Raw genomic sequence first — 25,247 nt, forward strand, 5'->3', positions numbered from 1 at the left:
TTACGGGATATAAATTATAAGCAAATGGTACGTACATTTGCTGAAGTGAGTTACCATAACAAAAACATAGTTACCAGAAAAAGTACCACACGCTATATTCGAACCTTATACCCCTGTCACACGGGCATTTCGATCCTTCTCGAATCCGATCTGCATCGAACTTCCCGAGCACGCTCGAGTTTTGACGCTGCTACACGGCCACTTTCAATGCGCATTGAATGGTTGACTTGTGCAAATGAATAAACGGGACTCATTAATTTCGCGTTTCCTATATAACAGCGATATTAGTGGTAATTTATCGTATACCGATGTAAGCATCATTTGTAGCTTCGCGCGCATGTCCGTCTTAAGTTATGACAGTTCACCGGGGTCGAGGATGCAAATGGCGGCCGTCGAGCCGTCTTGAAATTCTCAATCCTGTTATGGGAACTGTCTTGAGTCAAGCAGGATCAAAGTTCGATCCTGCTTGGAAGCGGCCGTGTAGCACCATCCGATCTACATTAGGTTCAAGCAGGTTCGGTCGAGCAGGATCGAAAATGCCCGTGTGACAGGGGTATTATTGTGAAGGGGCTCATTATGTCATTCCCCACATCACCATCAGCAATGAGGTAGAGTATCGCCCATGGCAATGAAACTCCCCATTCGTAATCTTAAAAATAAAGTTGTTGTTTTTACCACACGCTGCACACGGCTTGTTTCCATAAGCGCAGTTTGACCGATCCGTGTTGTACCGAGCGTGCAAATGAACTGTCTCGTTGGGTGCCCTGCGTTTACCGTCTGTAAGAACAGAGTGTATATACAGCTTATTCGCCCGCTAGTGGTGGCTTCGAGGTCATGCTGAACACTCACTGTGAGGTGGTGTGTGTCCCAATCCCACTGCCGTGTGTGCCGTATCAGAATTTCCCTCGGTTTGTCGGCAGACGTTCCAGACCCCAAGATCCAGGCAGTTTCCCCTGAAGTCAGCCCAGGATGCATATCCACCCTCCCTGTTCCCAACTCCCTGGCGCTGTCTCCTCTTCATCCGTCCCGCGAATTACGGAAAATTCACTACACTCTTTGGCACGCTGCCAAACGCCTACCAAAATATAGTGAATATATAGTGCGTAGTGTAATAATAGGGCCCCAACTACTGGGTCTTCTCAGTTTTCTTTCTTTCGACTAACTGCGGCTATAAGTAGTCTGGGGTAGCCAGTCTGACTTTGTCGTGACTTAAATCCCCATGTTTTTCTTTTTGTATCACGTCACATCACATAGTGAATTCATCATTGTAATCTAAGTATGTGACATTTCTTTCAGTTTAAACCAGGGAAGGATAACGGACGTATTTGGGTTACCGTTTCCATTTTGGTTACTGCTAGATTTGAGTTTCTGTTATGCGTTTCTGATACCGGCCTTTCAATTTCGTTTCCGTTACTGTTTCCGGTAATGGAACGGTTGTTACAGAGCTGCGGGAGGACATCCCGTCCGGCTCTATCAGCGCACCCTGTTTGGCCCGAGTGCTGCTTCGGTGTCACTCGTACACACTACACAAGTAATTTTACGTCGTTGGGATGCGCGAATCTTGCAAGATAAAAAAAAAAAGTATATATATGTAGGACGACGTTTTCAGTCATCAGTCACTCGGAGTCCAGCAACTCAAGATGGGCGTAACTTCCATCCAATGGACAATGGAATTCATATAAGCGGACGCTCTCAGTAGTAAATAATACTGCCACGGCCACAGTGAAAAGAAAAAAAAAGTACAAAATAAGTAACTAAAAATCATAGGCTGGCATCCTCGTGCTATGGTGGAGTATAGTCATGTGTTGATGTCATGGAGTTATGAGGACTGGGGCGAGGTAAGTGAGGGAAGCATCCTCGAAATCCAATTTGCGCTCTCTTTCCATGCTCTCGGGTCGTATTTAGAGCATTACAGGGAATGGAGTCAACAAAATACACAACCAAAAAAATGAAAAGTAACTCAAATGTCATCGCACAACAGCCATTACCCGAATTCAATACCGGACGATAAATTCGTTTCCGTTTCCGGTAACAGAGGACCGTGGTATTCGTTTCCGTTATCGTTATCACCTCCAATTTCGGTAATATACCGTTTTTGTTTCCGTTACCATTGCCGTTACCCTTCCCTGGTTTAAACTACTATTGTTCTTTTCGTTTCAGTTGAACTATTATTCTTCGGTTTGGTTTTCATATAGTGAATGCATCCTTGTAATCTAATCATGTGACATTTCTTTTCAATTACAGCTGTTACCCGTGTGTGTGTGGGGGGGGGGGGGCACAGATGCTATCAAACAGCCCCTAGCGGGTGTCTTCTGCACCCCCTTTTTCTACCGAAATAAAATTAAGAGAAAGTGAAAAAAAAAATCCGGTAGCGTTCCAGCGGACGAAGGACGCGGTGCCTGCGCTGTGGCCGTACATGATTTGCGTGCGGCGCAACAGCAAACCCGACCATAGGTTGCCATGGGCCTCGTCCAGAAACTTGCTTTCTTTTCTATCTCTCTCTCTTTTTTTTTTTTTCATATCCCGGAACCGTTACCGTGAAGACCTTCCAATCTGCAACATCTCCCTACCGAGCTAGGGCGTCCTCCGAAACGTTTGTTTTCTGCACACGAGGCGCGATAAAGGAACAAGAGAGGGAGCACCCCCCCCCCCCCCCTCAGCCCTCAACCAGCGTGACGCGACCAGGCTACACGGAGGCCTCAACGGTGCGTTAAGACAATGTTATCGCACTTAAGAATACTTATAAGGCCACGAGACGTTGGTCTAATGAGGGCGCCCCTTGTCTGCCGATCCCTCATTGAACGGACATCCACGAACACCAAGGAATGACGACACAGTCACGCATACGACCCGTCTGCCTGCACCAAGGAAGATATCCTCTAGTTACCATAAAATATGGTCGAATGTCACAGGAGGCGTCCTTGTCAAGACCCACGCAGCACGCCGAGGTCCGACACTGTTTCTCGGGATCAGCCCATTTTGCCCGGCCTTCGAGGAAACGGGCATGTGTGCGACGTGCCAATAGACCTCTCCCTCTTTGTAAACAAATGACGTCATAACGTTCAACAGCGCCACCAACTTGGTAGAGTTGAACTACGCACCGGCGAACAAGGCGGCGCGCCCGAAAGTCACGCAGTCTTGAGGGGATTACGACGTCCCTGAGAGGGACGCGACCTTCGGTCCTACTTTTCTTTCAATAGGAGGCTGTGAACACGTGCCCATTCGTGGAACCCAGCCCTCTCCTTCGGATTTGTTTCGGTTTCATTCTGTCTGCAAACGTCACGATGACGTTTCTCGGGTAGAGGACCATTTCGAATTACACATTAGCGATGTAACTTCTCGGGTGGTAGTGGTGGTGGTGGTGATAGGGCTTGCCGTTGTCGGCCTCACGTATGTGGGCAACGTCACGACTCACGCCCTGGGAGAATGTGCGTCCTGGGCCGACTTCTAAGGGAACTGTGCCGACATATGAAAGACCTGGGTTTTCCTCAGACGCTGAAAGCGTCTGAGGAAAACCCAGGAAAAACCCCAGACAGCACAGCCGGCACAGGGATTCGAACCCGGGTACCTCCCAGTCTCGACGTGACATGGCCAGCACGCTAACCACTGACTATACGCTAACCACGCTAACTTCTCGGGGCGCTCCCCCTTCGCGTTGAGCGGGAGGAGCCATTCGTGACCTCATCGTCTGTTCTTATACTCTCACTTCTGCTTTCAATCCTCTTCCCTTTGTTTTGGGTGCTTGTCGTGCGAGATTGAGGAGGCATAGAAGGAGGGCGACGCAAGACCGCTCAATGGCGTGGCTCTATTTATAAAGTGCTTAAACTGTGAGCCGCCATACGTGGAGCTTTTTCCCCTTTTATTTCAGCTGTCAGGGCCGTGACGAGGGTCTCGAAGACAGTGTACGAAGGGATTGCGAGACTTCACTTAAAAATAGTAGTTCAAAACATGCGCCGGGCGGGTCAAAACGGGATGGACGCAGGGGCTGAGGTCTCCAAACTCCATCACGAAGTGTATTCCGTAGACGTCCGTACTGTGCGATTACCCGTATTTTCACCCGTATTAGCCGCGGCTTATGCGCGATTTTTTTTTCTCACGGGCGCTCTGCGGCTTATCCACCGGTGCGGCTTATCTGATGACTATTTTTTCCTGGTATTTTCCCCATACGCCGATTTTAACGAAAGGACCGACAGTGTCTCTGGAACAGCACTGCCCTGCCGATGCACGAACAGTGCGTAACAGGGACGGCTCCACATTCGAGTAGATTGATCTTCCTGGTGCATTCCCCCAAGCAGCTTTAAGGAAAGTGGTGACAGTGATTCACGTCTTCTGGAAGACCACTGACCCACGAAAAACACCCGAAAGTCCACGAGTCAACGAAAAACACCCGAGAAGGGCACAATCCGATCTTGGTAGAACTCCAGAACTGATCTCCTCTGTTGTACACTGTGCCAATCCCGGAGTATGGACCACAGGGTTTATGGACTTCTCTATGGTCTCCTTTGTCGCACAAATCAGGCATCTCGTATTGCCCCGCGGCTTATCTGCGGGTGCGGCTTATCTGCCAGAAAATTTTCAAAACGTCCCAAAAAACGCGTCCTGCGGCTTATCTGCGGTGCGGCTTATACGCGTGAAATTACGGTACATGAAAACATTTTAGCTCTGTGTCGTCTTTTTAAGTTAGTGGTAACCTATTCAAATGAGTCCTCATCTTAGACTTCTTAAAAGGAACCAAGTGTTCCCATGTAGATAAAGCGTTGAACTGGAACCCTACCCCCACTTTCACGCGGCGTTAGCCATCGTAAATTTCTGTTCATTGAGGCCCTCCTTATCTTTTTCTTTGGTTTATTAACTCCGTCTGGTACAGCTGAAGGACCGTAAGTTCTCGGACACAGTCTTAAGACTTTACCCGAGAAAGCGTTGCGTCTCCGGGGGATACTCTTTGCCATACACTGGAAGGTCCGTAACCCACAGTGTATAGGGTTAAAACGTCGGAGCCACTGAGCCGCGAACACAAACGCCGAAGGCGATAAGTGGCGAACGCGACCCCGTCGTGGATCTCTATGACGACCAACAAAAGAGCCCGCGAGCGCTAAATTCAATAGCGTACAAGAGCTGCCCCCTCACGGCGAGTCTAATTCACGTGCCACGAAAACGTGACTCCCGCCCTCGACCTCTCCGGTTAACGACTCAATGGCCATTTACGGTGAATCTCCCCAACGATCGCCTCGACGGCGGTGACTATCCAAAACAAATCCCGTCGACAGTATTGCTCGTGCTCATACAACTGTGGCATACGATTGTTTGAAAATGGACAAAAGTGGCCTTTTGTAAGGTCGTCTCGTAGAGCCTAGCATGCGCGTGCCTAGATCGCGCGCGAAACTGCGACGTTGCTCATGAAACCGCGACCAATTCCCAACCTGCGCGTCACACATTTATCTCGCATGTCGTGGGGCAGGAAAGCAGGGATCGGAACCGGTATTTTTTTCGGTCCGGTTCGGGTTCAGGCATATTGGTTCGGTTCGGGTTCAGCTCTGCTGAACCGAAATTAACAGCTTGAACCGGTTCAGGTATATCGGTTCGGTTCGGGTTCGGAACAGTTACTTTTCTTGGCCTTGGTTTAACCGGTCCACGGGCAGTAATTTTGCTACATGCAAGCAAGCTTACGCTCACCGTACACGATTGTAAGAGAAAGGTGTGAGATAACCGTTTCAGGTGAGCAAAAAAAAGGTCAATCAGTAGTACAATTAATTCACCTCTGAACCGATTCCCGAACCGGTAACCGTGTCAATTTTTTTCGGTTCAGTTCCGGTTCGGCTCAGGACAAGCAAAAAAATGTTCGGGTTCGGTTCGGGTTCGTCAGAAAATAACGTTTTTTTCCGGTTTTCGGTTCGGGTTCAGTTCCGGTTCCGATCCCTGCAGGAAAGTCGCGTGAAGAGTCGCCCGTAAGACGATGGGGAGGGCGCTGCAAGCGCTCTTGCTGACTCGTTTTCTATGCTTTGAGGATAATGATACGAATATGGAGAAACTATCTACTACAGTAATTCCTGATCGTGTAGCTTTCATTGAACACGGTTTACAGCAGCCGCGACGTTTATGGCCTGCTCCAGCAGTGACAAAGACTGCAATACCACGTGCACAGCCGGCGTTTTCAATTTTTGCGTCACCGACGGCAAAGTGTTGTTTACTTTTTCACGCTCGCGTTTCTAGAGCCTCCACCACGCCGATACGCTTACACAAACATTCCGGGGCTTTCAGTTTCCTTCCAAACGCGCGCTCGCGGGCTTTGTACACACATACACGCATTACATATATTAGCGAGCCTTACCTCCTCCTCGACAGCTTTATATTTTCTAATGCCTGGTCACATTTTCTCGCCGAAACAGCGCAAGCTTAGCGCGTCTTCATCCGCTGCCGTCGGTGTCGCCTTTCGCGTTTGTCTTTATCTGTCACCTTTATTTCCATAGCTGTCGCCATAATCGCCCTGCTGGCAGCTCATAAGGAACACTGGGATTCGGGTTCGTCGTCGCCGCTTCTCTGCCGCCGCTATTTCGGTAACCCTCCTCCTCCCCCATCCCGCCTCCACCTTTTACTCGTGTGTAGGCCCAAGAAAGCTGTTTCTGCTGTGGGGTTTCTTTCGGTTCTTTTTTTTTTTTTTTTTTCCCTGTCTATTAGTCGTTGCGCATTGTCTCTCTGTCGACTCCGCATATTTCGACAGCACTGTCGCGGCTCTCCTTTTCTTGTGCTTCCGCCAAATATAAAGTTTCACAAGGCAATACAGAAGGCAGACCGTTCTATGTTATAGCGAATTCGGGTGGTCATTTCGTAGCAAATCGGCCGAGCGCTCGGAAATTGCTAGGTCGGCGACCGAGCTGGATCACGTGACCGTTGCCACCCGAACATGATTGCTAGGAATCTAGCGGTTTTAGGTACTTGGATCACGCTAGGGGCGTCGCGGTCGCAAGTCTTCGCGTTCTGTCGTCTGCTAAACCACGTGATTTCAACATGCGGGCCAATGAGGGCACTCGCCACCGTTGCAGTGCGGATGTGACGACACCGGATACAGTTGAGCAATCTGCTGCTCGATCGTTTTGAGACCGGGCAAAAAAAAGTGCTAGCTAGCAAATTCCGAGCGCTCGGAAAGCGCCACGCGAACATGGAAGATTTGCTTCATTTTGACCAAGCGAACATGACTGCTCGAGATCTCGCAAAAAAAGTTGCTCCGAAATGACCACCCGAATTCGCCATTAGTCTACTGTTCTGAACGACACATTTATTTTGTAGACTAATGACATAAACTGCGTACCGTTAAGTCTACAGAGAGAGAACGGTATGTCTCACCTGGTGCTTCACAAGTGACTGGCCGCAATCAGCGAAGGCGGCACTGCCTGTAATAAAAGTGCACTCAGTCAATGGATGGAGACATAAAAGTAAGAACAACTTTTGCGGACGCTACAACAATAAATATGCACCTTCTCCACATTCCTGTACTACAAATAACTTTATCAGATAGTGCGTTTTCAAGATATAGTCCTCCTTTGCTGATACCCAGATTCAGAGCTGATAAGGGCTCCCCGATAACCGAATGTAGGCCGTTACCATTCATTCTCTCCATGCAACACGCTGCTAGATCTGTAAATGACTTCGTATTCATTGGAAATGGGGGGACACCCGTTAACGTCAACATGGTCGTTTACAGTAACAGTAACACTCCTGGATAGGGGGACTTTCGAGGCACATGGAGAAGTGTTGTTGTTCTGTGTATTTATATATCTGTTTTTATTTTTAAAAATAAAAACAGCCGGTAGCGAGTGCGTTTCCTGTCTGCTGTCTACTGCCTCCGTTCTGTTTCACGTTGCTCTCTTCAATCATGAACTGTTATAGTATATTGCAAATTTTATTGAAATATTGGCCTACATTTATCCACGTTCTTCTTTTTAAACTCCGTTCAATACTTTTGTGTTTTCTTTTCCTACTTTTTCTTTCTTTTTCCGAGACGGAAGTCGCTCACTCACCACGCGTCCTGACGCATTACATTATTGGTAAAAACAGTGAACTTGGAACCATTATACTAACTTCTGGTACGTCAGCAGCTGCAATTATTGTAGAACCCTTTAATTTCCCGGCCCACACTTTCTGCGAATAGTACAGAAGGCGCATATTCGCGACCACAAAGTTTCGCGGATTTTGTTACAATTTGTGATTTTAGAATCTGTGGCTCCATAGGATTGCTTCGTGATCAATCTCATATTGTTCGTGCTGCATTTAATAACAGCGGCTTTAGTTTATTCCATAACTGCAGCAAAGTAGGTTTATTTGTTGCGTTGTTACGAGCAGTTTATAGTAGCCTTTGCACCAGCTGCGAAAATGAAGTTTGCGAATGCAGCATAGCTTTTAGTGTGTCAATTCCGGATCGAAATTTTCACGTGCCCGAAAAATTGGCGAAATTCACAAATATTAGGGGCTTGCAAACATACGCGATTTCACGGTATTACATATACGGTTATTTATCCCACAATGCAACACAATGAAACTTAATAGCAACGTGCTCAGCCAGTACAGCAGCATCGTGTCACGCATAACTAGCTCCGCAACGTCTCGCATAACCTCACACCACGTTTATCCTGAACGACTCCTCACCATACCCAAACATGTACGTTGTACCGCACACACTCGACATCAAACCCAGTCGGACGTGAAGTCACCTCAATACCCGCGTAAAAGAAAAATGACGCTCGGCCAAACAGCCATCTTCGAAACAACGGCAATTCCCTTTCGTAAAACAACGCTAGTATACCCGCAGCTTTTTCCATGTCCTCAGACGCGACATAACGGCCCAAAGCATAATACGACTCACTACGCCGCGCCGTTAGTTGAATATATACCCACGGAACGTGTCGCCACCTGGCGGCACTGGGGACTACTAGTCAACGCCAGGAGAGCGCGTTTTATGAAGGACCGGGAGTAATGAGAGCCGTAAAGGTGGACGCGCGCCGTACGTCACTGCCGATAAGATCGTAAAGGCCAGCCATGCTGCACGGATGTAAGCGCGCTAGGTATTCGCGTCAGGGTAGAGGGTAGAAGGCCTATAAAGAGTTTGGGAGACGTTGCTTCCCGGATCAAGATGCACTATTCCACTTGTACGCCAACTTCGTTTTATTTTCTGTAGTCGTTGCTTTGCTTTGCCTCGTATACTTTTTCAACACCATATGCGTGCGACATGGTGCTGCTGGTACAACTCGCATCACACGGTTTGGGGGTGGGGTGGGGAGGGGGCATAATCGACGTGGTTGCACATGGTCTATATAGCGCGTTCATTATTGTTTCCTGTGGTTTTTAATAAATACGCGTGATGAATTGAATTTGGTTCACGAGGAAGAAGCAAGTTCCAATATGAAAGGACGATGGGGTAAGGGCTCCTTATTATTTTTTTTTTTTCTTTCACTCGAAGTTGTGAGGCTGGACCTGACTTTTGTGCAGCACCGTTTCCAGGTAGTGTGGGATGAAGCAAACTTTAAATATGACTTCGGAGTTTAAATATGGCAGTTTACGGTCAAAGACAACAACAACAACAAAAAAGAAAAAAAAAAGAAAGGAAGTGCGTTTTATGACGCTTCCTCAGCTGCTTCCTCAGCACTGGAGCGTCATTGCATGGACCAGACACGCGCTATGTGAACAGACACTTTGGTCACTCGTTTTATGTTACACCTTTCGCACATTCTTTCGGCTGCCCTGTGATTGACATGTTTATACTATTTATACGTACAGCCTTACACAACATGACCGGCAACGTCCAAAACGTCGTCGTCGTCTGCAATTATGGCACGTGGAACTTTAACCCGTTACATCTAGACCAAAGAAGGCGCGCCCGCTGTCTGACATATCGTTAGTTCACCCCTAGATCAGGCCCATACACGTGGAAACAAGTGGCCTTCGACAGCACGAGTGGCCACTCGTAGTGACAACCCTTCTCACTCTGAAAGCGTCTGCGCCAATTCTCCGGAGCAGACGACAATGAGACTTATGTGTGACGTAACGAAAGGAGGGCAATGATGCATGCGGCAGTTGGCCATGTTTAGTCTAGAGCACGACCTGCTACGTCAACACGACAATGACATTCGCACCCTTCTGAAGCGCCGTTGAAGCATAGTTCCCTCTACGTCCGCCATACGTTAGTGGCGCCGGACACTGGTCGCCAAACAGACGGTGCATTATGTTCCCGGGTGGAGTAACTTCGCCAATCATCCTCGCGGTTACTATGGCACAGAAAGCATCACAACGAAAGCTACTGAGGGATGCTCACATGTTTTCTGTGGTGGGTAGTTCTACGGGACTATACGATTCCCGAAGCAAGAGGGACTGTACACCCCTCCCCTACTGTACCACTGTCTTCATTCCCCTCCCTCTTTCACCCTCCCCTTTTCCACTCTCCCCTGGTACACCGAGCCGCCAATGGACCTTTTAACAACGCTTCTGCGCATGCTCTGTGACCCTGACGGCGCCAAAGAAGGTTCCCTACATACTCAATAGATGGCGCCAAGATGGCGCCGGCTGTAGGGTGTCTCGATACTTGTGAACGCGAAGCTGAGACAAGTCGGAGTTCTGCTTAGAGCTGTTCGGGAGTCTAGCGGCTTGCATGGAAGCAAAAAAGGGAGCGAAGAGCCCGGCACTGATGCGCAGGGGAGCTCCATGGGCCAAGTACTCTGGACAAGCTGAATGGTCTATGGTCAAGGAGCTCAAGTTGGCGTCGAAACACCCGGCGTTCACGCGTGTACCGGTCACAGTCCTCGATGATACGGAGCATCGTAGCTGGGGTGTGGCAAGCCGGGCAGAACGCCGTGTTACTGCAACCCAACTTAACCCGGGACACAGGGGTGAAGGCCACGTTGAGTCGTAGACGCCGCGCAGAAGTGACGTAAAGCTGCGAGGGAAGCCACCTGGCATATTAAATGATAATGACGGGTCCACCGCATGGAGGAGTGACCACTGAGTGACGTCATGAACCCTCATCACAAATTGGGCATAATAGGCCCCTGCTATCGTAATTTTGGGCGCTAGGTAACCAATCAGCAGAAATCTCCCAAAAATGTCGCCATGATCTTCATCCCGCACAGGCCGAGACTTCTTGTGCTTCAAGGCCACGCTCTCTTGCTTGCTCTCGGGGTCCCTCTTGTTATATCCAGGTTTCATCGCCAGTCACCAACAGCCCGTAAAAGCAGCTCTCATCGGAGTTCATCGTGTTCTGTCGGGTAATTTCAGCTCAACTAGCTCCACGAAGGAGCGCTCTTCCTTTCCCCGCCGACAAAGCTCGGATGCGACCTGCCGCTCCCGCAGTTCGGCATCTTTCAGAGCCGGGCGTTGGGACAACGCCACCTAAATAAAGAAAGCCTGATCGCTTAAAGGCATAGTTCGCTCCCTAAGCTAATTGAGAGAAGAGCATTTGACTTCAAACAACTCTCCTGTAAGGCGTTTCGCTCGAAATCGTTGTATTTCCAAACTTATCTGTATTTTGCCGTGAGAGCTCGCAGCGCGGGCAGGTCCACAGGGAGGAGAAAACTAGAGAGCCTTTCATCCACTTGCGTACCGTTGCATGACGTTCACTGTCGGATGGTCCGTGGGAGGGACGATGACAGCCAACCGGAGGCCGCTGTCTTGCCTAGCATGGCAAGCAAGGTAGAGCGCCCTCATAACGTCAGTGTTGCCGCATGACGTCGCACGCACGTCTCTATGCGAGGGAATTTCAAATCGCGTAGATTCCAGTCTCTTGCGATGTTTCGATACTGAACTGTCCCGTACAACTTCCCACAAAGTAAAGCAGAAGCTTCGTAAAGTAGGGCATGCGCTACCCCTTCCAACAAAAATATACGAACCGGCCCTTTAAAAGACGTGGTTTATGTAGTAAGAGTCCACCAATGACGACCGTGGTTTCGGCGGCCGTAACTACGGAGACGACCCACGTGGGCTGCCACTGATAACAGCATAAAGCCTGTGTTCCAAATCGTATACGCAGTGATTTGCTAAAGCAGACGACTTCGCGACTCCATACGTCTACGTAGTGAATGAGTGAGAGGAAAGCAGACTTTGTGCATCTAGGTGGCGCTGGTTGGGCCGGCTCGCTGAGTTAAAGAGACTATCGCATATATCACGGTCAATTCCGGAACCATAGTGCCGTTTTACCCCTCGTTCGTCACCGACAATAACGCCGAAAATCCGGCGCGAATTCGTGGAATAGTTTCTGCGCAATCTGACGTAATGCATGGCAAGAGCAGACGACGCACGTTGAGAGTATTTCGGAATTCCCTCTCTGGAAATCTGGGGAAACGCCACTTGGACAAGGCCAATCAGGAAGCGCCCTTTGGCGCGGAGAAGTCCAATCAGGGAGCGGTCGGAGAGCGTTTGGCGACTTACCTGCGGGCGGTTGGGACGGCGTCTGCAGGTCGCGAACTTTCTGGGATCGGTTGTGGAATGTGTCATTTCTAGGTTAGCGTCGGATGTGTTCGTGTAGCCAGGAGCAGGAGGGTAACACTGTGCTCCACGCGACATGGTCGCGTCACAGCTCCCACAGGTAAGCGAAAGTCGGCGTATTTACTGAGGACTTTTCAGTTGTTGCGGTAGGAATGTGAAGCAGACGAGCTCGGAGACAATCGCCTGCGCTGCGCTCCCATTCGTGCGCCTGGCTGACGTCATCATGATGTTACTATCGCTGGGGCTTCGTTAGCTGCACAGGGAGTGCGAATCTTTAAATCTCTTTTATCTAAATATGTAAGCTGTTTACTGAAGAGAAACTTGGCCAATGAGATTGTGAAGCGGTGTCGAACATTTCCGTAAATGTCTCATCGGTAGGGATCGTGGAAACCGCTGCCGGAACACGCTGGACCCCGTCATATGTTCTCCTACGTCCGAGCATAAACGCTCAGCCAGTTGCGTACGGCAGTCAACGTTATTGCGCTCGTCGGCGTCACGCTGTAGTATAAGTCGGATGCACGCTACGACTTCCGCAAAGCAAGTAGCTGGAAAGGTGATTGTTTGTCGGTGGTGGATACAGATTCACTCACCCCGTGCCGCATTTTCTTGCTCTGTAGCGTACTCGTATCCTCGCTTCAGATCGACTACAGTGGAACTCGCCGTACGATAGCAAAAATAAATGTTACGGCGTTACGAAACGTGATAACGTCCCAAGCAGCACCCCGATGTCGGGCCGACATCGGCCCGATGTACTCCTGCCGACACCCCCGATATCGGCCCAACATACGCTTTGCAACACCGCCCAGAGTTGGGCCGATGTCGGGTCAGGATATTGGTCCGATATCATTTGGACATGCCGCCGATGTCATTTCGATATGCTGCCGATTTGTGCCTGATGTTGCGCCAACATAATTTTGTATTTGTATTCGCGTGTTCGGGATCGTAACTACAAAAAACAACTTTAGACTGGTTATTTGCGAGGAAACAACGTTTTATTTCTGCCATTGTTTCTTACTCGTTTCATTTTCTGATGGTTTCCTTTGTTCCTCGTATTTCCCATGGCGGGCAATGAGCGCGGCGTTACAAAAAGCAAGACGAAAAGAAGTTTAAATGCTCCTAGGACCACGAAGTGCAAGAAGCTTCCAAAAGGTACCGGCATTCCTTTCGAAGCGAAAACAGATACTATATATTTAATGTCTTACGAGCTTCCGCAAATTCGAGAGCCCCGCTCGTCTCGGAATGAAAATGGTGGAGGTGACGTGTCTCAGTTTAATTCGCTCAAGCATACAAACAAGGCTCAAGTGAGGAATTGCTTCGAATATTAACTCGACATCAACCTAACGAATGTGTTTCCTACTTGCTTTTCGCGCGAGACACCAAGTAAGTCCATGGAAAGCCAGTGTCAGCGTTCATGTCGTTGGCTTCGGTCAACATCGCGCCGACATTGCCAACTTCAGTGTGATATATATGTTGGTCGAAAGTTGGCAATGTCGGCGTCATGTCTCTGGTTTGTATGATCATGAAGCCGACATCGTCAATCTCTGTGGGGTGTTAATCGTAAGTTGACATTTCAGCGTCATCTCGCTGGTGTCGGTCAACATCAAGCCGACATTGCCAACTTCAAAGTGATATTGATCGCAAGTTGGCATTGTCGGCTACATGTCGCTTGTTTCGGTCAACACCGAGCCGACATTGCCAAGTTCAGCGTGATATCGGTCGCAAGTTGGCAGTGTCGGCTAGATGTCGCTTGTTTCGGTCACCACCGAGCCGACATTGCCAACTTCAGCGCGATATCGGTCCCAAGTTGGCAGTGTCGGCTAGATGTCGCGTTTTTCCATCAACATCGAGCCGACATTGCCAACTTCTGTCGTACATCGGTCACAAGTTGGCAGTGTCGGGGATATGTTGGGCCGACATGCCCAACTTGCTGCCGATATCGGCCCGATGTCGTGTGCTGCCTGGGGTCGCGGAAACTGCGAAGAGCTGCTTCGCATCGTTCGCAGTGCTGACGAGGCGATGAAGCTCATCCATGACAACCGTCACGCAGGGCGGTCACGTGACGCTCACGCGCCACAGGCCCTCGTGACACGCTTTAGTATGTGCACCTGCGTTTCCACTCTCCACTCGGCAAGAAAACGGATGAATCCTAAAGCGGTGACGATAAACACGAATGAGAGGCTTTGGAAAACCGCGTCGTCGAAGCGAAATTTCCCTTCGTACAAAAGAGAAAACGCGGAAAATGCCATTCATAACGGAGAGGTACCTAATGCAAAACCTATTCCGGGCGACCCCTGCTATTTATCTCCTTCACACGCTGCAAAGAAAAAAGGGAAGCAAGGATAACGCTAAGAAACGAGTCCGGAGAGGGCGTGGCGAGGAGGGGCCGCTTGAATCGCAGAATCAACGCCATACAGCAGAATCCACATCGATTGCATCACAAATGCATAAATTTCCGGAGAAAAAGCAAAAAAAAAAAAACGTTTTTTTGAAGAACGTCCGACACGTGCGAGCAGCCATCCATAGAAGAAGAAGGGAAAGGATGGAAATGTGCCCATTGTGAGAAAATGTCCTTTATCCTTATACCTGTCCTATCTTACCGCTTGCTTCAGCGGCGCAAAGAAAAATAAATACCAGAGAATATGCGAAATGACGTATCGTTCGACAGTCGTTCGTGTATATAGGCGCGGGTGATTCCTTCTCTCTCCTGTCTTTTTCCGAGTGATATGCCTGCTGAGGAGGGATCGCGCGCATCCCGGGTCGACTTCGTTGCTAACTTTGGCGACATTTATATGTAAGCGCCTAACGCAACGCTGTGAAAACACCACAGCAGGTGTCGGGAGCTGGTGGAACGTAGTGAGATGTTTTTGAGAAACAAGCTGATAACGACACAGAAAAATTCCGTACCTATTCGCGACTCCAGTGAAGCCGTAGCCACCTAGCGGTGGAAGTGGCAACCCTCGAGTTCAGGTTCGGCGTGCGCCACCTATAGTTCGCTGGGGTCGAGAATACAGAAGCTCCGCACGCTGAAGGTCAACCATTGCCCAGAATGATACCATTATCATACCTGATTCGTGGAAAGCACTGGACGTACGCCTTTTTGTGACAATTATCCCAACTGCATGAGTGTCACAAAAAGGCGCACGGCTCCCCTTTTCAACAAATCAGGGGAGAGAGCGATGTCCTTCGATCTGACGGTTATCCAGGAGCGTACTATGAGGTGAAGGTCCGTTTTAAGAGTGTGGGATTGGAACTGCTTCCACGGTAACTATAGCGTTCGTGGAGTTAATTGATCTTTTGCTACGCGAGCGACTTGTCGTCCTCTTAAAATTCTACTTGCCATATTTACTGGTCTCAGAGCGCACTCATGTAATTCTGGCAACACTGTGCCGCAAAACAATTCAGCGACTGTCTTGGTACAGACCATACAGCTGAGGTCGGGAACGGCTCGCGAAGTCTGCGCAGAATCGCATTTAAAACAACCGTGCGGAGGAAACCATAAAAAAGGAAAACGAAATCGAACAATCCAAGAGCTACAAAAAAAAAAAAAAATAAGAGACGCCATTTTAAATTCAACAGGAAGAGGTAAACTAGGTTATATTTTACCAGAGGGATATTGAGGCCCGATCCTCTTTGCGTGATATAAAACGTGAGGCCTCCCACACGAAGCGCCGCCTTGCCGATCATTCTTGTAGCCAAGCCAAGCCAAGGGTTTCTCACGAAAACTCTCGCAACTTTTTTTCCCCCCTCTTCTTGGAATCACCGACACGCTTGGTTTATGTTAACGCGCTTCCAAATCCGAGGCGCCTTTTCCGATGCGTTACTTCAGCTTGGCTCGGCATGGTTTTTGTTTGCGGGCGACACCTTAGCCTTTGGAAGGAGGAATATTTCAGCGGAGAAGGAAAAGCGGAACTGGGAGTTTGGGGAGACGGCTTCCGCGCCGCCCACGAGATTATTGGGACGCCGCAGTTAATGTTGAATATGGAGAACAGTGGGAAGTTGACAATAACGGCATCAGCATTGCAGGAGGGTTACCGGCCGGGTGAAAATGTCAATAAAGAGACAGCGATAGAGGGGACGAGAGATAACAGGTAAGTGACTTTTCTATAGCAACCGGTGCGTCACTCTGTTTATGGTCGACACATTCGGAAATTTCGAAAATTCTAAACACCTCGTCAGAACAGAGAGAGAAAGGTCACGAGGAAGCCGTTTCGATAAACAAATTTCAGCTAATTTCAAGCGTGGCGCTGGGTATAAATCCGAATACAAGTCAAATGGACGTTCGAGCAAGTACTTCTCTGCGTGGACACTTGAAACATGACAGTCGTCGAAAATGCCTGGCAGCGGCGGGAATCGAACCACACACCTCTCGATTGCCGGTAAAGTGCGCTAACCATTACGCTACGCTGGCATCTCCTTTCCCACGGGACACGCACTGACTCTCTTCACATTCTCTCCTACGTTTTTTTCTTCTCATACACACAACAGAAGGACGAGACAGCGGCATCTGGTGAACATGACGGAAAGTAACAGTTTTGGGACTGGCACGCACAAACAGAACAGACGAACACAGCACAAGACTCACGGCTTGTATTGTGTTCAGGCTTGTGTGGTGTTTTTTTTTTTTTTTTTTTTGTTCATGCGTCTCAGCCTCACAACAATGACACTCGCTGCGTGTGTCGTGCGTATAGAAGTACCTTTCCATCCTGGGTGCAGCCATGCAAAAAATGCGTGCATTTTGGCCATGACAATTCTGTTCCACTGGATTTCATTTCTGCACCCTATAAAACTGTTCGCTAGAAGTTTTGGAGCCGCTCAATGTGCGTAGAATTTCGAAGACTTCGGAATGTACGGACCATTCTGGTGTCACCCTCTGCACGTGTCGATGCGTTCGCTCGTCAATGTCATCGTCCGTTTGTTTCACACATTTGGTCAGTGGCGCCACATACGAGATAGTGTCAGCCTTGCCAAAACTATGGTGAGCTAGAATGAACCTAGAAGCCTGCCATACCCAAAACTGGCCACATGAACGCGCGGCCAGCGCTTAACGATGTTGCTACGCCTATGGCACCGAATCACACAATTCCTTTCCACAGATGCTTAACGCAACTGCTCCAGTTCACAAGCTTCCACTTTCCCACCAGATTGAAGATGGTAGCAATGCAGGAGCAGTACACACCGATTTCAACGCCGTGTGTCGGTGTAACACGTGTTTCGTTCATCGTTTCCAAGACGCATTAGCTGAAGGGTGTAGCGCGCGCGGTTGTCACGTATTATGTTTTGTATCGCTCGCGCTTCTTTTTTCATTTTTATTTTTGAGAAAAAAAAAACGAACCGTACTTCGTTTGGAGGCACCTCGGGCGGATGTTTTTTCTCAATGTGCTCTACAACTGTTCGACTGACATCTCTGCCCTAACACCAATATTTTACGAATTTTTACGAATATTTTTTTTACAATATTTACAATATTTTACGAAAGTCAGCTAAGTAGTGTTACCTAATAAACGAGCCCCCCCCCCCAAAAAAAAAAAGGAAAAGAAAAAGCTACGGTGCGCAAGGCTAACGACATTCGGCTGCTTTCGTTCGCAATGAGCGCTCTGTCTTTCTTCAAATATCGATACAAGTGATTTCCTATCCCTATACAACTCTTCTACGCTTGTTCACCGCTGTGGAGGTAAAAGAAGTAACACGCAGCAGCACGCGATCGCAACGCCGACTTTCTAACCCAATCAAGCGTTTCCGCCTTCGAAATTGGACATAAAAGCCGCAGGCTCATTGGCACGAAAAGCCACAAAACACTCGGAGGACGCGCGCGCGCAGCATGGGAGCCAAGGCGACGATTCTTAAAAGCCATTGGCGTAATTCAGACAAATGGTAATCGCGGGTCTTCATCTATATATTTTTCGCAACGGGTCGCAGGGATGATAAGAGTCTGACCTCATTTCTTACGAGCCCGAGACTGGCTTACTCGGCGGTTTTCTTTCTTTCCTTCCTTCGGTATTTGCATTGCGACAATCAGGGGGCGGGGGGGGGGGGGCATGTAACGAAGATAAAGCACCGGCCAGAGAGCGCGAAAACCGTGCCCCGCCCGCGCGGAAAGCCCCGTGTGTATTTGGCCCTCGTATATCAAAAGCATTCTCCACGGCAACAACATCGGCGCATCAATGAAGGTTAACGTTGTCAGCCACATTGTCGTTATCGGGTTAAATATTAAAGGAGCAAGGAGGCGACATTTAGCATCCTGACACCGACACCCCCGCTTCATTCATGAAGGGGTCTATCGGGAGCCACAATATTTTCGCTGTACGGTGTATGATAGTTACATTAAGTAGATAAATAAATTGCGAGATTGCATTTGTAAAAAAGCGCCCCGAAAAAGCAACCTTGAGCAGTGCGTCGCACGACCTTGGGGGACCGGCCCGATCTCCTGGTGTGACGTAGCAACAGCGTGAGGAGCTTTCTCACTGAAAATTCGTCCCTTGCGGACACCGTGTGGCGCTAGTTGCGGGGGACTCTCCACGTCAGCTCGGGCTCTCTGGATGCGCAACAAATCCCTCGCACGCGCATTACAGGTCAGCTAGGATAAGATGTTTATAAGTCCCAAACGTCGGACTTATAAACATATGTTCAACGTGCAGCCAAAGAGCCTATGCTATTTTTCTTCGCTTAGCTAGGATAATAGTTATTCACTCTTTAAAAAAAAAGGTGTACTTTAACTCCTTTTTTTCTTGCCACATATATGACTCCCTTTTGGAGAGTACAATTACTCTGAAAACGGAGTCTCCTCTACGCTCTAACTCCTACTGGAGAGTAATATTACTCTCCGGTAGGGAGCAAGGGAGTAACGTTACTCCACGTTATTCCAAGGGAGTAATGTTACTCCCTTGTGGGAGTGAGGAGACTCCTTTTTGAGAGTAATTGTACTCGCGAAAAGGGAGCCATATCTGTGGCAAGAAAAAGGAGTTTAAAGTACACCCTTTTTTTAAGAGTGTTGTGCAAGAGCGCATGTGCGCGGGGTCTTCACTGATCTTTTAATGCTCATCGTACGACCTACGAAAGAGATCCCACATGGTTACTGCGGTCATCTTCAGGACCCTGAGCAATTTCCGCAAGGTACACGACGACGAAAGACTGAGCTTGGGCACAACAACAACAGTAGGTATAATGTAACGCACGTCGCCATGGATCATGTCCAGCAGCTTGCCCGCGTGTATGCTATTTTATCTACTACCTAGTACCTATACTATGGTCACTAAGTACGGTACCCTAATTAGTATATGGTAGACAGGGCATCCTATAACGTTTGCGCCACAATCGAATGAAGAAGGGATAGAAGGATCGCTGGGAAAGACTGAAAGTGGAGAATGCAAATAATTTTGCAGACAAGACGCCTCCATGCTGGAAAGCTGTAGACTTAGATAAAACAACTGCTGCAGCGCTAGGCTTTCACCGCTGAGACTAACGGGCTTCAGCAATGGAAGAGCTATGCAGCATCCTTTTGGAGAGGGAGAAACCCTGTCAACAGGTGCGACGCGTAGGTGGGTGGCAACCCGTGATGTGGCCATCCAAGACACGTCCCTAAAACACAAAAGACAGGGCAAAGCCTCGACCTAAAAGGCGAACTGCTAAACGAAAAAACGAAACCCATATCAGTCACGATAAACCGACCCTAAATGCGTAAAAACGTTCTTTGTAAATTGAAACGGTTTCATGTCAGCGGCCTCGAAAACTGCACCAGAGGTTTAAAAAAAAATCGCACGCAGTATATACGGGCCATACACTAAAAAAATAAATAAAATAGAAAAAATGATCTTATGGGATACACCAACAACAATCTTTCTTCCTCAAGCATCGCTAACCCTGATACGTTTCAGTCGCTGTGCCTCAACATCCTCCGAGTTGCATGCCGTAAAAACCGGGTACCGTTCCTCCAATTCCACGGGGTCTACTTTGAACGGCGGAGTTACGCCATATTCATCCGATTCTCATTCGGCCATTTATAATTCAACGGACTTCCTTCCAACACTCGAATGGCCTGCACTCGTTCAATATACGAGAGCCTCGGAAGGATTACTATATAAGATGCTCCAAAGACTACAACGGCAGAGAGCTCCACAAATTGACCCGTGGAAGAAAAAAAAAACACACATGAAAAAAAAAAAAAAAGAACGGGGGCACCATCGGGAGAGAACAAGAATTGAAATTGCGGGGGCCGTCTATATTATTTGCCTGGATGTGAGCTGCACTCGAAATGCGCGTCTACGAATGAAAATGCCAATGAAATGCGGGACACGTACATTGGGGGGGGAAATCGCTGGCTCAACACTTTTATCTTTTCTTGTTGAATGCTTTTGTTCTGCGCCAGACGCGCTGTTGATTTTTCATTCCCGCTACAGGGCACGACAAAATTGTCGAAAGGGTTGGGTGCGGCGACGAGGCACTATATGAGGATTTTCGCGGAACAGCCTGTCCAGAGATCAACACACTAAGAAAAAGAGGAGAACCATTAGTCCCTTTCGGGACCAAACGCAACAACAATAAATGAAGGAGAAGTGACGATGACATGGGATGTTTCCCCGTGGTATAGCCACGGGACCGTATACTCCACTTCACAGCGGCTAATACGGGACTAAACGCATGCGAAGTGCAAGGAGTTGGATAGCAAATTTCGGGTTCAGGGACTAAAATTGGGAGTAATGTAATTTCACGCGTATTAGCCGCGGCTTATGCGCGATTTTTTTTTCTCACGGGCGCTCTGCGGCTTATCCACCGGTGCGGCTTATCTGATGACTATTTTTTTTTTTTTTTTCAGGTATTTTCCCCATACGCAGATTTTAACGAAAGGGCCGCAAGTGTCTCTGGAACAACACTGCCCTGCCAGTGCACGAACAGTGCGTAACAGGGACGGGTCCACATTCGAGTAGATTGATCTTCCTGGTACATTCCCCCAAGCAGCTTTAACGAATGTGGTGACAGTAATTCATGTCTTCTGGAAGACCGCTGACCCATCAGTCCACGAAAAACCCTCAACAAGGGCACAATCCAATCTTCGTAGAATTCTAGAACTGACCTCATCTGTTGTACACTATGAACCACATGGTTTATGGCCTTCTCTATGGTCTCCTTTGTCGCACAAATCAGTCGTCTCGTATTGCCGCGGCTTATCTGCAAGAAAATTTTCAAAACGTCCCTAAAAACGCGTCCTGCGGCTTATCTGCGGTGCGGCTTATACGCGTGAAATTACGGTAATTGAATCCGTGGATGCAATACTTTCTTTGTTGCTGTTGTTGTTGTTGCTATAACATCTACGAACCAGTATGTACCTGCGAAAGAAAATTTAGGAACGTATTGCAATTTATTCATCCGCTACAGGAGGGTAAACGGGAAATGCATATGTGTCAATGGCATGGACAGTCAGATCAGGTCCCCTTTTCTACACACGCATACGAATGGTGCAGCTTAAATTTTGCGCGCATTTTTTTAAACGCATGCACTATGCTAATAAGCCGTATTGTGCTGGTCATCTTAGGACATCATTTTCAAGGGTGTGCTCGTTTAGCACCACAATCAGCCCGATCATGGCTGCTCCGCTACACACGGGTCGCTTCCTCCTACCCCCCCTGGCATATCACCATCGTTCAGCCACCAAAATCTGACTCGTGAGAATTTTTTTTTTCGCGCCAAAACCCTGCGCATGCGGTGTTATACTGGAAAAGGGGATAAGCTATGTTCCCGGATTTTGTTCAGTTTCTGCTAAATCACACACCCCAGAGAACGATGCTAACAGGACACGCATGTAGAGTATAGACACATACAAGGCATATATATGCCACACATTTTGCATTTGCGTTATTGGAGTAAACCCAGTTGAGTTGCAATTACTTCACCAAATATTCATTTGAAGTTTTCTCGGTTAGGGATTTATGGGCTTATCCCCTTATCGCACCCATAGGTTCAACTGCAATCTAGGGGAGTAGAAACTGCAATTATTGACCTTTTCACTGTATTTCTTATTTTTATTTTTTTTAGTGCAGTTCTTTCCGTGCTTCTTGCAAACTTTATTCACCTTGCGAGAGTCAAACTGTGAAAAATAGAGTTTAATTTACACATCAGGTGGGTCAGCCTACGGTACACCCTAGAAAAAAGGAGTAACTTTTGTCCTTTTAGGGGATATAGATGTTAAAGAACAAGTACTAGTGACTTTCGGGGCTATACATGCGTGACGCCAGAACAGTGGCACACTGCATTTCACGCGTTGTCCTCACAGTCCAACGTTCATTATCTGTGTGCGTAAACGTGTGATATGTCGAGCTATATCAAATCTCGTGGCGTGGCTGGTGGTGGAGCTCCTTGCCGTAGTCAGCCACGCCCAGCGTGCAACGTCACGACTAACGCAGGGGGAGGGGGGGAATCGTGCTTCCAGGGCAGACTACACAAGGAACTGCGCCGAAATCTTGTGACGTGCATATAGTGCACAATTCGTCAACGAACGGAACCGCGGCCTGATGCATACGCTGCTGCCGTGACGTCAATGGAACATGAGCGTTCATTGGTCACTGAAGCTTCGTCTGCTACGGAATCGGCACGGCGCATGGCTCAGTGGTTAGCATGCTGGCCATGTCACGTCGAGACTGGGAGGTACGCAGCTTCGAATCCCGGTGCAGGCTGTGCTGTCTGGGTTTTCCTCGGAGGCATTCAGACATATGTCGGCACAGTTCCCTTAGAAGTCGGCCCAGGACGCACATTCATCCCAGGGCGTTAGCCATGACGTTTCTCCTTTCACGACCTTTCACCACCACCACCGACGTACAATCCGGCACTAATCCGGTCTAATCCGAATGACGTCGTGTCAGGAGTCAACTCAATCTAAATTCGCTATTAAAAAAAACAGCGTTAGCAGTTTAGCGATTTTAGAATGAAGAACAGAACAGCCAAATTTTTAACCTTATTTAGCCAACCGACTGACAATCCAGAGATGCATGTGTAACGAAAAATAAAAAATGATTTGGCAGAGCTTATGATCAGCATCGATGTAAAACAATGACAAATAATTGAACAAGCTTCAGATTAATTTTTTCACTGTTTTTATAGAAGCAGAAGTCTCAGGTCGAGACCAGCCGATATTTCGAGCAGGGACTGACTTGGCACTGTCCTCGTCGTTGGACGCGCATTTAAAGAGTCGGGGGATTATGGGTTAAAGAACTGGAGGGCACTGTGTGAGTCAACTCTTGCGGTGACGAAAAAACAAAAAACAAAAAAACAAAAAACAATCTGTTCCTGGAACTTCGTCCGCGAGGGAGGAGCAGTGAGTTAGTGCCGAATGCGGGTTTACATCAAAGCGGATTAGAAAGAACAAAGCTTACGGGCATATTGAGAACTTCATAGACTGTATGTGCTATGGCGTTCAGATATACTTGTGACTAAAATGTGACAAATGTATCTAAGTTATTTCCAAGATATCGTTTCTTCCCGCCAGGACCACTCTTCCATTAGAGAGAATAAACTTCTCAAGCTTGCAAGTGTGATCCTTTAACATGAGACAATTGATGTTGTGAGGCTGGAACACATAGAAAGGGACAAATACATACAAAAGCCTCAAGTGTGTCTATGAAATTAATGATGAAATCCTTTAAGTCACCGGTAGCATATACTGAGCGGAGTCTGATGATTGTACGACGATTGTAAGATTTTCGCAGCCATAATGTTCATCTAACTCTTCCACACACAAACAACGTGATTTTTTTCAGTTCTATAACCGAAAGGATTCTGGCCCTGCCCACGATGCGTTTTCATTAAGTAGGCGCTATCATAGCTGTATAATTTATCTGTCATTACTTACGATCACCGACGCCCACGGGGCTTTGACTATTCATGAAGACGGAAATCACGTCGTCCATCACCCTTCCTATACCGGCATCCATTTCGACGGGGCACATAAATAGTTGAGGCATTACTTAAGTATTAAACTTCGTTTTCCACCATACGTACCGCTGAAATATTATACGTTCTCGCCGGACGTCCGGATCGTTTTTATTCTCCGATCGGAATATATGTGAAGAGCACGTTCACTGAAACTGAAGTGTTTTTTTTTCCTTCTTTTACTTCGAGCAATTTCTTCGCAATTTTCCGCATTATACGAGGAATAGGTACCCTGCAGACTGCCGGAAAAATGCCGGTTACAAAGGAGAGCGTAACAGAGATTTTTAGTAGATCGGAAGACATTCACGCTGACGGTTAAGGAAACATAAGGCAGTCGCCTTGTTCCACGCATCGAAGTGGCTGACATCACAATGGTGATCTTCGAATCGGCTAACTTGGTTTGGTTTGGTTTAAACAACAAAAATATGGAGATGTTGGCGCTACTTTACATTATAGATCTCTCATCGTCATCACTCATCATTGTCACCACTCATATTAGACCCCTAGCTATGGGGTAGCGTTCCACTCCTTGGGCGCAGCGCTTGAACTTTTGACCTACATGTTGAACTCCATTATCATCTCTGTTCGTCTCTGGACATCATCCTTTTGCGTTTTCATCATCTCATCATCGGATTGAACTTTCTGTATTAAGTGTACTGGGGTAGCCAGTTTGACTTCGTCGAAACTCACATCCCCATTTTTTTCTTTATTCACATCACATCACATCACCTAGAGTGGAAAACCTCCCCACTTCATCGTCGCAATATATATATATATGTTGTTGTTGTTGTTTACATTATAGATTGACCTTTATTGTATTGTTTTTAGTAGAGTGCTGGGACTCGTCATACTGAAGCCCCGTAACG

The 25,247-nt window shown here is 48.0% G+C and overlaps 1 protein-coding gene across 2 annotated transcripts in view; it reads right to left on the reverse strand.

Annotated features, from left to right (window-relative positions):
* The window catches only part of LOC135386212 (poly(rC)-binding protein 3-like), a 417,863-nt gene that overhangs the window by 284,289 nt on the left and 108,327 nt on the right, over positions 1–25,247 (reverse strand). For both annotated transcript variants that reach the window (XM_064616021.1, XM_064616022.1), the window contains exon 3: positions 7,342–7,388. The gene's annotated coding sequence lies outside the window, so the exon portion shown is untranslated. The remainder of the gene's footprint in view (positions 1–7,341; positions 7,389–25,247) is intronic.

Source organism: Ornithodoros turicata, chromosome 2, assembly GCF_037126465.1.
Source record: "Ornithodoros turicata isolate Travis chromosome 2, ASM3712646v1, whole genome shotgun sequence".
In the NCBI taxonomy this organism is placed as follows: domain Eukaryota; kingdom Metazoa; phylum Arthropoda; class Arachnida; order Ixodida; family Argasidae; genus Ornithodoros; species Ornithodoros turicata.